Raw genomic sequence first — 10747 nt, 5'->3', positions numbered from 1 at the left:
TACCGGAGGGTGAGATTAGGGAGATATAGGTGGGATGGACTGAAAGTAGCTGAGGGGTGGGGTTAGGGAGATAGGTGGGATGGACTGAAAGTAGCTGAGGGGTGGGGTTAGGGAGATAGGTGGGATGGACTGAAAGTAGCTGAGGGGTTAGGGAGATAGGTGGGATGGACTGAAAGTAGCTGAGGGGTTAGGGAGATAGGTGGGATGGACTGAACGTAGCTGAGGGGTTAGGGAGATAGGTGGGATGGACTGAAAGTAGCTGAGGGGTTAGGGAGATAGGTGGGATGGACTGAAAGTAGCTGAGGGGTGGGTTTAAAAGCCCATGTTATATAATTGTTATGACTAAAACACAATTTATAATGTAAGTACTACTGTAACTACTGTAAAAAGCTTTAAAAGTTTGTTTTTGTTTGTCCTTCTGGGGGAGGGTGCAAAATATGACATTAAAGTGCGATGTGGACTCACATACACCACATCATGTTTGTTTTTATTATAATAGGTGTGTCTATTTTCTATGTCCCAGGTGATCCAGAGAACATCCTGTGTAACTATGTCCGGCCTGTCCTGCCGCCTTTGGGAGCTTACCCTGATGTAAACACAGAGGCCTCGGGTACTGGGACTACGAGTCCCATGTGGTGGAATGGGGTACGTGAGTGCGTGGGTGTGGTTCAAAGCTGAACACATTGTTTTCTGTTGCATGTTCTGATATGTGTTAGATTTTAGTTGGTGTTACCTAGCTGAAATTGTCACGCCATCATTAACTTGCCAATTCTCTTCACTATGTAGGAACCAAGATGACTACCAGCTGGTGCGCAAACTAGGACGAGGCAAATACAGTGAGGTGTTTGAAGCCACAAATATCACCAACAATGAGAAGGTTGTTGTCAAAATTCTCAAGGTTGGTACCATATTAATTATAATTGATTTTAGTATTGGCATTTTATCCCCTGACTCAAATTTCGCTCCTAAAGAGATTTACTGTATGAAGTCCTGATGGTATTTGGTTATGTTTTGTCGATAGCCAGTCAAAAGAAGAAAAATCAAGAGAGAAATCAAGATTCTAGAAAACTTGCGAGGCGGTCCCAACATCATCTCACTTTTAGATATCGTCAAGGATCCTGTGGTGAGTGGAGCTCATGATCCTAATTTCATAAGTCTGTCCTAGTAAAGTGTAAATCATAACACAACCACATGCTTGTTTTTGTGTGCCTTTTTTTACAATGGCTGTTGCTCAATCACTAAGCAGAAACAATGTGGTTCATATTCAGCTATCTCCATCCAGAGTTTCCCCTAGGATTTTTTCAGCAGCTGGCAAAGTTAGTGGGAGTGGCCAATGGAGCCTAGTTTAGAGGGCCTCTTAGCCGCAGAACAAATGTTGCTGTTTTTAAATGGGGATGCACGAGATATCAGTGAACATATCGGAATCGGCCAATATTAGCTAAAAATGCCAACGCTGGTATCGGCGATGTCTAGATTAAAGCAGATGTTAAAAACCGGTGTCAAAGCTGACGTGCATACCTATATAACGTAGGTACATGACGTGCATACCTATATAACGTAGGTACATGACGTGCATACCTATATAACGTAGGTACATGACGTGCATACCTATATAACGTAGGTACATGACGTGCATACCTATATAACGTACGTAGGTACATGACGTGCATACCTATATAACGTACGTAGGTACATGACGTGCATACCTATATAACGTACGTAGGTACATGACGTGCATACCTATATAACGTACGTAGGTACATGACGTGCATACCTATATAACGTAGGTGCATGACGTAATGACGCCACGTAAAATGTAGCGCTACACGTGCAACACAGCATTCCTAAACTGGCCCACAATGTCTGCTGTGTGGATCGAAAGTCAACAAGTCGGCGGTCATATGAAAGAGTAAGAACATTTCAGCGAGACAACTCAAATGCAAAATCCATTAAAGCCAAGATAATGGAAAGAATTGCCCTTGACAATCCAACTGTTCTCTGTCGTGGGTGATATTGGCTTTCGGCGACTGGTCGAGCACCGGTACACACTACCAATTGCTCTATTTTTCAGATGTTTCCCTACCGGGCAGCCAGCTAGCTTCATCTGGCTAGTGAGGCTTGAGCCGGAAGCGGCTTATGTGTTGTGAAGATAGCCACAATACGGATTAGGCACAATAGTGGAATTTGCGCTTTGCCTTTCAAAATAAAAGTATGTCATTGACTGTGATGCAAATGAATACAAATATAATTATACCATAATTTTATTTTGAAGGCTAACCACAAAGTTCACTAGTGTGGCTAATCCTAATTGTGGCTGGCCTACATAGATAGGTCTGACCACCATTAATCAAATAACCTAATTTATCAGACAGTTCTTATTTTAGATGTTGACTCGTGGCTATATAGTGAAACGCAGTGTCGTTTTGCTATGTTTTTGGGAAAAAAATTATAACTAGCTCATGGATGCAAACAATCTTTTTCATGACCAGCACCATAGGTGCGCGAGACAACTTTACCAGCATCATAGCATACGTATTGATGAATCCCTTGTGACACAAAATAATTAATGAACGCGTTAAATTATTATTTGACGTGCAGTCATATTCAGGTCCTGATTGGTCAACAAGCTTAATTGACACGCAAAGACAAAAAAGGGGTTCCAAAGAAATCCTGGTTGAGAATGAAATGAATGAACAACACTGCGTCCATGTGTGTGTTTTAACTATTTAACTGTACTAGAATGCTTAAAAGGCCGCTAAAATTTTAAATATCGGTTATCGGTATTGGGGTTTTTTTTGACGAGGAAAATATCGGATATCGGCCAAAAATGTCATATCGGTGCATCACTATTTTTAAAGCTAATTTCCTGCAATTCTACCTATTGTGTCATTGGGCGGAGAGAACAATTGCAGTTTTAAAGCACATTTCCTGCAATTCAACACATTTTGGAAATGGCTGTGAGAAGATGTGCAGTTTTAAAGCTAATTTCCTGTAATTCTCCACATTTTGCCATGGCTTATGCCTTGTTCTTATGCTATCTGAGAGACTCAAACATTATAATAAAATCAATGCCATGTAATTTAAAAAACAAACAAATTATTCTCCCTGACTGTCTAGTTTTTATTTTGGTGGTTGTTAGTTGTCAAAGATGATCTTATTTTAAAATATATCACTTTTCTACTTTATACCCGGTTTGAATCATTTGAGTTTACATTGAAAACGTTTTACCATCCTGATTCTTCTTCTTTTTTTCAAATGTATTTTTTGTGTGTTCTGGTTGAGTGAATGATTGTAGTTATTGTAGTTCCTCATGCCTTTTCTTATGTCTTCTCAGTCTCGAACTCCCGCGCTGGTTTTTGAGCATGTCAACAACACTGATTTCAAGGTGAAGAGAGAGACCATGTTCATCTGTCTGTACAGAATTCTAATAAACCTTACATTCTGAACCAATGTCCAGCCATCTCATTTTGATACTTTAAAAAAATTATCTGTATTTCAGCAACTGTATCAAACTTTATCAGACTTCGACATACGATTCTACATGTTTGAAATCTTGAAGGTAAGGGATGGTTTCAAAAAACACATAAACACCTCACTGCACAACACCTCTCCCCCATGTGACCTACTTGTTGTGTGTATGTACTGACATGTGACCTACTTGTTGTGTGTATGTACTGACATGTGACCTACTTGTTCTGTGTATGTACTGACATGCGACCTACTTGTTGTGTGTATGTACTGACATGTGACCTACTTGTTGTGTGTATGTACTGACATGTGACCTACTTGTTGTGTGTATGTACTGACATGTGACCTACTTGTTGTGTGTATGTACTGACATGTGACCTACTTGGTATGTGTATGTACTGACATGTGACCTACTTGTTGTGTGTTTGTACTGACATGTGACCTACTTGTTGTGTGTATGTACTGACATGTGATCTACTTGTGTGTTTGTACTGACATGTGACCTACTTGTTGTGTGTATGTACTGACATGTGATCTACTTGTGTGTTTGTACTGACATGTGACCTACTTGTTGTGTGTATGTACTGACATGTGACCTACTTGTTGTGTATCTACTGACATGTATGTGTAACTGATAGATGCACACACACTACATGTACATGTTTTTAAATATATGTATTTTTGCCTGTAATGTTGTTATGTCGGACCCAGGCATTCAATTGTTCCTCATTGACGCCGACTAATGGGGATCCTTAATAAATCCACCGCCAGATCCCACATACATCTATATTTAGACTACTGCTAAACCATGACCTAATTGCTTTTCAGGCCCTGACTACTGTCACAGTATGGGGATCATGCACAGAAGATCAAGCGTCAATGTGATGATTGATCATGAACACAGAAAGGTATGGATTCAGGCTCTTCATTCGCTCCTGTTACTATAGCTTGATCACTACCATACTAAATCAGCCCACTTGGGGATGTTTTTGTTTCCTTATTGTTGCTTATTGTAAAGTGTCTTTGGGTTTTTAGAAAAGCTCTAAATAAGACCTGTGTATTAATAGTGTTATTATCATAGAACTAGAACTCAGAATTAGGGATGAGAACTTATTATTAAGCAGGGTAGCCTAGTGGTTAGAGCATTGGACTAGTAACCGAAAGGTTGCAAATTCAAATCCCCGAGCCGACAAGGTACAAAGTCTGTCGTTCTGCCCCTGAACAGGCAGTTTACCCACTGTTCCTAGGCCGTCATTGAAAATAAGAATTTGTTCTTAACTGACTTGCCTAGTAAAATAAAGGTTAAAAAAATAAAATAAATAAAATAAAATAAAAACACAAGCAATAATGACTATTCTCTTGTAGCTCCGCCTGATCGACTGGGGCTTGGCAGAGTTCTACCACCCTAACCAGGAGTACAATGTGAGAGTGGCCTCGCGCTACTTCAAAGGACCTGAGCTGCTGGTAGACTACCAGGTGAGACCACTCAATACAGTCTGACAAGACTAGTTATAAACATGAAACTGACTAGTCTAGTTGGCCACATCTATAGTAGCATGTTGTTAATGTAGTTATAATAATGTAGGTGTAAGTTGGTACAGTAATGTAGTCATTGATGTTTTAAGCACAGCGCTCACCCCCCCTCTCTCTTTATTTCAGATGTATGACTACAGTTTAGACATGTGGAGTTTGGGCTGTATGTTGGCCAGCATGATCTTCAGGAAGGAGCCTTTCTTCCATGGACACGACAACTACGACCAGGTAGAATTGTCTCTCATGGTGCTGATCACATTGTCTTGATATTGAATCCTGGTGCACCAGTCTCTACTACAACAGCACTGATTTGAGCTGGATGTCTTGTTGCTCTCTTAGTTGACTGCCAGTTGAATTGCAACTTTCTGTAGGATTACAAGTAAGTATTTTGATTGAGTGTTTTGGTTTGTCTACAATCAGGTGAGAAGAATTGAGTCTCTCAGTGCTGATGAACAACCCTCAAACAATGTGTTGATCATGATGAGACGACAGTCTTTACAACAAGGCTGATGGTTGATATTTAGTGCATACTTCTAGCCCTCTTACTTGACTGCCATTTGAATTCCAGATGTAGGCCTCAGGCTTTTGTTTTAGTTTGTCTTCCCTGTAAAATGTTCTGTTTCTGTTTTACAGCTCGTACGGATTGCTAAAGTCCTCGGCACAGAGGACTTGTATGACTACATCGACAAGTACAACATTGAACTAGACCCACGGTTTAATGACATTCTGGGCAGGTAAGAATATCCAACATTTCATCGTCAGATTACTTCAACAGAACTGGGTTTCAGAATGTATTACTAAATGGTCCAAATACTCAATGTGAATGTCAATTTCTACCTGACCCCTGCCTTGAGTAATTCAGGTTAATAATGCCCAATATATTGACCCATTTAACAGAAAGAGTTGAACGGCGAAAGCCCCTCAGACATGACAATTCAACAGAGTACTCATGGGTACGGTCCATTTGGCCACCAGTCTCTTTCCATCTATTCATATGACTTGTTCATTTTTTGTTGTCTCCTTTTCCCCAAAAAGTCTTTGTAAAAGTGTATTGAGAGAACTTTGTGAATCTACACTCTGAATGAATGTTGAATTGATTTTATGTATTGACCTCTCTCTCCTGGTCCATTCTCCAGACACTCCCGTAAGAGGTGGGAGAGGTTTGTGCACAGTGAGAACCAGCACCTGGTGAGCACCGAGGCTCTGGACTTCCTGGACAAGCTGCTGCGTTACGACCACAACGCTCGCCTCACGGCCCGGGAGGCCATGGAACACCCATACTTCTGTGAGTTTCCCCTCCGCCTCCACTCAGACTTCTCCATATAGGCCTGCTGCATAAGACACCTAACTGAATGTTTAAGTGCTAGAACCCTCGCTTGATCTTAAGATTATGGTGCTAAATTATGCCTCAATACACTTTTCTTTTTGAAGTACTTGCTAAAAAAGAAGGTTCATATTCAGTGGATTCTCTTGCAGCCATTGAACACATTGAAGCAGAAGGCTTTTTAACAGATATTTACAGTTTCTTCAGAGGAGTTCATGTGACTACAGTATACATTTGACATTTTAGCCCTTTAGTCAATGCTCTTATCCACAGCGACTTACAATTAGTGCATTCATCTTAAGATGTATTGTCGTCTCACCAAGCTATCACAATCATATCAAGTACACTTTCCCTCAACGTGTGGGTGGGAGGGCCAATAGACCAGAGGTGGTGGAACGGAGGGCTCGGGTTGGGATGTAGGCTTTTCAAATAAGCCTGATGGTAGGGAAGGACAGTTCCTCTTGCTGCTGCGTAGGCAAGCATCAGGGTCTTGGAGATGATGCCAGCTTCGACTGGAAGCAAGTGGCATGTGCGGAGGAACCAGGTGACATGGGAGAACTAGGTCAGAGATGACACGCTCAAGTGTTTTGGGGGGAAAAAAGAAGACATAACCGGTCTGTTCTTGACGTCAGAGAGTTTGAGTGTTGGTATCATAGCTGGTGGTGGATTGTGTTAATGAGTGTTGCTATCATAGCTGGTGGTGGATTGTGTTAATGAGTGTTGGTATCATAGCTGGTGGTGGATTGTGTTAATGAGTGTTGCTATCATAGCTGGTGGTGGATTGTGTTAATGAGTGTTGGTATCATAGCTGGTGGTGGATTGTGTTAATGAGTGTTGGTATCATAGCTGTTGGTGGATTGTGTTAATGAGTGTTGCTATCATAGCTGGTGGTGGATTGTGTTAATGAGTGTTGCTATCATAGCTGTTGGTGGATTGTGTTAATGAGTGTTGCTATCATAGCTGGTGGTGGATTGTGTTAATGAGTGTTGCTATCATAGCTGGTGGTGGATTGTGTTAATGAGTGTTGCTATCATAGCTGGTGGTGGATTGTGTTGGTATCATAGCTGTTGGTGGATTGTGTTAATGAGTGTTGCTATCATAGCTGTTGGTGGATTGTGTTAATGAGTGTTGCTATCATAGCTGGTGGTGGATTGTGTTGGTATCATAGCTGTTGGTGGATTGTGTTAATGAGTGTTGCTATCATAGCTGGTGGTGGATTGTGTTGGTATCATAGCTGTTGGTGGATTGTGTTTATGAGTGTTGCTATCATAGCTGGTGGTGGATTGTGTTTATGAGTGTTGGTATCATAGCTGGTGGTGGATTGTGTTTATGAGTGTTGCTATCATAGCTGTCGGTGGATTGTGTTGGTATCATAGCTGTTGGTGGATTGTGTTAATGAGTGTTGCTATCATAGCTGGTGGTGGATTGTGTTGGTATCATAGCTGTTGGTGGATTGTGTTAATGAGTGTTGCTATCATAGCTGGTGGTGGATTGTGTTGGTATCATAGCTGTTGGTGGATTGTGTTAATGAGTGTTGCTATCATAGCTGTTGGTGGATTGTGTTTATGAGTGTTGCTATCATAGCTGGTGGTGGATTGTGTTAATGAGTGTTGCTATCATAGCTGTTGGTGGATTGTGTTTATGAGTGTTGCTATCATAGCTGTTGGTGGATTGTGTTTATGAGTGTTGCTATCATAGCTGGTGGTGGATTGTGTTTATGAGTGTTGCTATCATAGCTGGTGGTGGATTGTGTTAATGAGTGTTGGTATCATAGCTGGTGGTGGATTGTGTTTATGAGTGTTGCTATCATAGCTGGTGGTGGATTGTGTTAATGAGTGTTGGTATCATAGCTGGTGGTGGATTGTGTTTATGAGTGTTGCTATCATAGCTGTCGGTGGATTGTGTTAATGAGTGTTGCTATCATAGCTGTTGGTGGATTGTGTTAATGAGTGTTGCTATCATAGCTGTTGGTGGATTGTGTTAATGAGTGTTGCTATCATAGCTGTTGGTGGATTGTGTTAATGAGTGTTGGTATCATAGCTGTTGGTGGATTGTGTTAATGAGTGTTGCTATCATAGCTGTCGGTGGATTGTGTTAATGAGTGTTGCTATCATAGCTGTCGGTGGATTGTGTTAATGAGTGTTGCTATCATAGCTGTCGGTGGATTGTGTTAATGAGTGTTGCTATCATAGCTGTTGGTGGATTGTGTTAATGAGTGTTGCTATCATAGCTGTTGGTGGATTGTGTTAATGAGTGTTGCTATCATAGCTGTTGGTGGATTGTGTTAATGAGTGTTGCTATCATAGCTGTTGGTGGATTGTGTTAATGAGTGTTGCTATCATAGCTGTTGGTGGATTGTGTTTATGAGGGTTGCTATCATAGCTGTCGGTGGATTGTTAATGAGTGTTGGTATCATAGTTGTTGGTGGATTGTGTTGGTATCATAGCTGTCGGTGGATTGTGTTAATGAGTGTTGGTATCATAGTTGTTGGTGGATTGTGTTGGTATCATAGCTGTCGGTGGATTGTGTTAATGAGTGTTGGTATCATAGTTGTTGGTGGATTGTGTTGGTATCATAGCTGTCGGTGGATTGTGTTGGTATTATAGCTGTCGGTGGATTGTGTTGTTATTATAGCTGTCGGTGGATTGTGTTGGTATTATAGCTGTCGGTAGATTGTGTTGGTATCATAGCTGTCGGTGGATTGGGTTAATGAGTGTTGGTATCATAGCTGTCGGTGGATTGTGTTAATGAGTGTTGGTATCATAGCTGTCGGTGGATTGTGTTGGTATCATAGCTGTCGGTGGATTGTGTTGGTATCATAGCTGTCGGTGGATTGTGTTGGTATCATAGCTGTCGGTGGATTGTGTTAATGAGTGTTGGTATCATAGCTGTCGGTGGATTGTGTTAATGAGTGTTGGTATCATAGTTGTCGGTGGATTGTGTTAATGAGTGTTGGTATTATAGCTGTCGGTGGATTGTGTTGGTATCATAGCTGTCGGTGGATTGTGTTAATGAGTGTTGGTATCATAGCTGTCGGTGGATTGTGTTAATGAGTGTTGGTATCATAGCTGTCGGTGGATTGTGTTAATGAATATTGCTATCATAGCTGTTGGTGGATTGTGTTAATGAGTGTTGCTATCATAGCTGTCGGTGGATTGTGTTAATGAGTGTTGGTATTATAGTTGTTGGTGGATTGTGTTAATGAGTGTTGGTATCATAGCTGTCGGTGGATTGTGTTAATGAATATTGCTATCATAGCTGTCAGTGGATTGTGTTAATGAGTGTTGCTATCATAGCTGTCAGTGGATTGTGTTGCTATCATAGCTGTCGGCGGATTGTGTTAATGAGTGTTGATTTTGAAGATATCTGATTGTCTCTCTCTCTCTCTGATGCCAGACTCCGTTGTTAAAGATCAGGGAAGGGGCAGCACTCCTGGAGGAATAGTTACCAGCTCCACTCCAGTCAGCTCTTCCAGTATGATGGCAGGTAAGTCATCCAACACTGCATTTTGGTCTTTGGGCTTTGGTCAAAAGTAGTGCACTATTTAGGGTATAGGGTGCTATTGGGCCCTATCAATAGTAGTGCACTATTTAGGGCATAGGGTGCCACTCCCTGGGAAGATGTGCTGTTATCATTACACTTTGTATATTGTTTGAATGGTTTCCCAACACCAGTGTTTTATTTGTGATCTATGGTGAGTACTCCTGACTAGGGCTGTTGCAGTGATCATATTACTGGCAGTCACGAGTCATGAAGGCAGTCAAATTCCCCATGACCGTTTAGTCACAGTAATTAGACTTCTCCAAGCTCTAATGTTGCTGCTGGTCATTAGTAGCCTACCAAACTTGCTAACTGCTTGGTACTCCACTCTATTGTCCCTCTAATCACTCTGACATCAATTTATTTACAACATTTTCATGCCAGCCAGCCTACCTGGCTTTAGACCTGTCTTAAATAAATCATGGATTTATTGTGATGATGTAGGCTATATTTATTAGACTTTTTACAATGTAAATGTCCCTAACATCTGCATCAGTGGCCTGAAGGCTATGTGTGGAAGCCAGAAGATGCTAAATGTGTTTGTTAATTAACGGTCAATTACCGTGAGACCAACAGTTATTTGCTTGACAATCACCGGCTGATTTAGTGACCGCCACAGCCCTACTCCTGACCATAGATCACACTGCTCTCTTCTTTCACTTCCTGTCAATAAGTGTTCTGACAGTAGAAGTCATTGGTGAGAATGTGTCCACTATCTCTTGTAGGTATCACCTCCACAAAGGCACTGGCTAACAACGCTGGATCACCTGTCATTTCTGCCCCCAACACTCTGGCCCCACAAGTCCCAGCGGCCGGGGCACAGCCCTGAAACCTCCACCCCCTCCTCCCAGTGGCTGCCGGGGCACAGCCCTGAAACCTCCA

The 10747-nt window shown here is 41.6% G+C and overlaps 1 pseudogene; it reads left to right on the top strand.

The window, feature by feature from the left end:
- Positions 1-523: 523 nt before the first annotated feature.
- On the top strand, positions 524-10747 carry LOC124025805 (annotated as a pseudogene).

The sequence above is a fragment of the Oncorhynchus gorbuscha genome, unplaced genomic scaffold, assembly GCF_021184085.1.
Source record: "Oncorhynchus gorbuscha isolate QuinsamMale2020 ecotype Even-year unplaced genomic scaffold, OgorEven_v1.0 Un_scaffold_2455, whole genome shotgun sequence".
Classification (NCBI taxonomy): domain Eukaryota; kingdom Metazoa; phylum Chordata; class Actinopteri; order Salmoniformes; family Salmonidae; genus Oncorhynchus; species Oncorhynchus gorbuscha.
Note: the sequence above shows the minus strand (reverse complement) of the source record. Positions and strands in the feature narration are given on the sequence as shown.